Below are 3945 nucleotides of genomic sequence, written 5' to 3'. Positions count from 1 at the left end.
TGGTTGCCGCAAGCCCTCCGGCCGCTCCTTCGTCGAATCCGGCGGCCGCACCGTTCTCAAGCCTGCCAGCCTCCGCTCACTCTAACCCGCCGTGTGTGATGTTGTGTTTCGCTGTGAAAGCGAAACTACTTTGTTTGGTCTTACAAAAGAGGACACGACTAGAAATCAGTGGTTAAGTTGTATTTACAACACTGTTCCAGAACAGTTCAACCCAAATATTCAGATGTGTCCAGCGCATTTTATGGAGGACTGTTTCCTGATCCTGGTAGAGTAGACTACAATGCCGGCTGTTCTGACCCAGACTGTAAGTACGTTTTTTATATTTAAAGAATTTGCCACAGATGATTCAAACGTGAGTTTTGGGCAGTAGAGTAGCGCTTGTTGTTTGTCATTTCTCAGATCACAAATGCAGACATGGTTTTGTTTACGCGGCGCGATGCAACGCAATGCGTAAATAGACAGTATAAGTCATCATAATCAGTAAGCATGTCCCCACTGGATGCAACAAATACCTTGTTTGTAATGGGTTTTAATGTTTTTGTCTCGCCGCTCCGGCCGGACAGGGCATCACAGTATGCTAGGGGAGTAACATCGGCCAATCACAACGCACTGGATAGCTGGCCAATCAGCATACACCTCGCTTTTCAGACCGATGAGCTTTGTAAAAATCAACATGTTTCAGAAAGGCGGGGCATAGAGAAACAATGTACATTATGTGGAAAATGTTTTTTTTAACCTTAAACCGCATAAACATTTCATTACACCAGTCTTAAAACAGTCTTCTACTGAGAAACCTTGAGTTCACATGGTGATTTTATATATATATATATGTATAAGAGAGAGAAAAAATGTCAGGAATTTTTTACTCACACAACTTAAATAAGGTCCCAAAGTTTATAGTTATAAAAACACATTCAGTAAGGATTTACTTTCATTGACATCAATTGAGAAACCTCCACAACAACAAAAGATACACCATCACCCGCTGCCCACCCAACTACAGCGAAATCATCCTACCATCACAAAAACTCAACACAGTCCGACAGGGAAGAGACTCAGGAGGACAAATCATCTGGTACAAATCACAATTCCAGAACCACATCAACACAGTTAAGCAAGGCAAATACTACACCTGGCTTAAAATCCACAAGGAACTGCTCCCATCCAGAAAAGATATATTCCTGTGTGCCATATACATCCCACCATCAGAGTCCCCCTACTACAGCGAAGACATGTTCTCCACATTAGAAGAAGAGACAAGCCACTTCCAGGCCCAGGGAAACGTGCTCATCTGCGGGGACCTGAACGCAAGAACAGGACTACAGCCGGACTTCACCGACGCACAGGGGAGAAAATATATCAACAACAAACTGACTGCTATTAATAACACATTCTCCCATATCCACAGAAATAACCATGATGAAATGGTAAATAAGAATGGAAAAGTCCTCCTGCAGCTCTGTCGAAGCCTGGGTCTGTATATCATCAACGGTAGGTTACGAGGAGACACTTTAGGGAGATTCACATTTTGCTCACCTCTGGGGAATAGCACAGTTGATTATATGATAACAGACATAGATCCTTCATCTCTCAGATCATTCACTGTTAGAGAACTAACCCCTCTGTCTGATCAGTCAAATCACTGTGCATCTCAAAAAGACAGAAAATAGCATTAACACAAAGCCCAGTGAGCTGTACAACATCAGAAAGCCATATAGATGGGCTGAAAACAGCACTGAAGAATATCAGAAAGCACTTAGCAGCCAAAAAATACAAGCGCTGATAGGTAACTTTCTAAACACCTATGGCTCACACTAATGAGGGTCTCAATCTTGGTAAAATATATAAATTACCTATTTGAAAAATCAGCAAAACAATCCAAATTGAAAACTAAAAATGGAAAAAATCAAATACCCCAAAATGACAAAAATTGGTTTGATCAAGACCGCCAAACTATTCGCAAAAAAATGAGAACATTGTCAAATGAGAAACACAAGGATCCAAATAATGCAGAGATCCGCCTTCTTTACAGTGAAACACTAAAACAATACAAACATGCACTCAGAACCAAAAAAGCACAATACACCCAAAAACAACTGACAATAATTGAGAAGTCAGTGAACAAACCAATTTTGGGAAAATTGGAACAATCTGAAAAAAAAACTGATCATGAAGAATTGGCAATACAAAATGGAGAAATATGGGAAAGTCATTTGCAAACGTTGTTTAATAAAGTACAAACCGACACAAACTGTAAGCAAAATCAAACAATCAACCAACTGGAAAAACTAGAATTAGCAAACAAAGATAACCAAAACCCATTAGATTTCCCAATAACTGATAAAGAACTTAAAGAAAAAAAATCAAAAACCTCCAACTCAAAAAATCATTTGGACCTGATGGGATATTAAATGAAATGATAAAACACACCAGCAGTAAATCACTTCCCTGACATCTGGAATCAAACGAGGTATCTTTCCCAGGAGCGTGGAGTGAGACAGGGCTGCTGCTGCTTAAGTTAGCAAACTGTAATTAATGTTATATAACATTTACATCAATGAACTGGCGAGCAGTCTGGAGCGATCTGCAGCCCCTGGCCTCACCTTACACAACTCACAGATCAGATGCCTGCTGTATGCAGACATTCTACTTCTGCTGTCTCCCACTCAACACGCTTTACAGCAGAACCTGGACCTGCTACAGCAATACTGCCAGACCTGGGCTCTGACAGTCAACCTGAAGAAAACCAGAATTATGATCTTTCAGAAAAGATCCAGATCTCAGGGAACACAACACACATTTACATTAGGCACCAAGCAGATAACACACATCACACTACAACTACCTGGGTTTGAAAATCACATCCATGGGAAACTTTAATCATGCTGTGAATGAACTGAGAGATAAAGCACGCAGGGCCTTCTACGCCATAAAACGGCAATGTCCTATAGAGATCCCTATTAGAATTTGGCTGAAAATATTAGAATCAGTAATTGAGCCCATTGCCCTCTAGTGCAGTGAGGTGTGGGGTCCACTGACAAATCCCAATCAAGATTTCACCAAATGGGAAAAACATCCGATTGAGACCCTGCATGCAGAACTCAGATGGAAACAGAACTGCACTTCCTAACGGACAGTGTTCTGAGAAAATACAGCAGATCCATCAGACATTTAAAACTCTTTCAAACCAGGAGAAACTGCCGTATCTGTTAGGAGAACAGAAGAACTGCTGTGCGTTTGCTGCTCAATATGGGTCTGCCTGTCACCATAGAAGAGAAAACACTCAACCTGCCCTGATGTTTCCAGCACATCTACATTATATTAGGCCAAATTACTGTATTATATTACTTAGATGTATATTTTGCTTCTGTAAATATGTCTAATCCCTCATTTTATTTTTATTTCTAGTTTATATACTTGCATACATTAGTAATTAATTTTGCACTACATGCTTAATACTTATATATTATTACTATGATTCTTTTTCTTTCTGTTAATACATGTGTACTATTTGTGAGCAGCCCAGCTGGAATTGCTTTGGCAATACAAATGTATAATTTTTGTCAAGCCAATAAAGCACTCCGAAGGAGTGTGAGAGAGTGTGTGAGTGAGAGTGTGAGAGAGTGTGTGAGTGAGTGAGTGTGTGAGTGTGAGAGTGTGAGGGAGTGTGAGAGAGTGTGTGAGTGAGAGTGTGAGAGAGTGTGTGAGTGAGTGAGTGTGTGAGTGTGAGAGTGTGAGGGAGTGTGAGAGAGTGTGTGAGTGAGAGTGTGTGAGAGTGAGAGTGTGTGTGAGTGAGTGTGAGAGTGAGAGTGTGTGAGAGTGAGAGAGTGTGTGAGAGTGTGTGAGAGTGTGTGAGAGTGAGAGAGTGTGTGAGAGAGTGTGTGAGAGAGTGTGTGAGAGAGTGTGTGAGAGAGTGTGTGAGAGAGTGTGTGAGAGAGAGAGAGA

This window comes from Sinocyclocheilus grahami, unplaced genomic scaffold (assembly GCF_001515645.1).
Source record: "Sinocyclocheilus grahami isolate Dianchi unplaced genomic scaffold, SAMN03320097.WGS_v1.1 scaffold268.1, whole genome shotgun sequence".
NCBI classification, from domain to species: Eukaryota; Metazoa; Chordata; class Actinopteri; order Cypriniformes; family Cyprinidae; genus Sinocyclocheilus; species Sinocyclocheilus grahami.
This window is presented reverse-complemented; position numbering follows the sequence as displayed.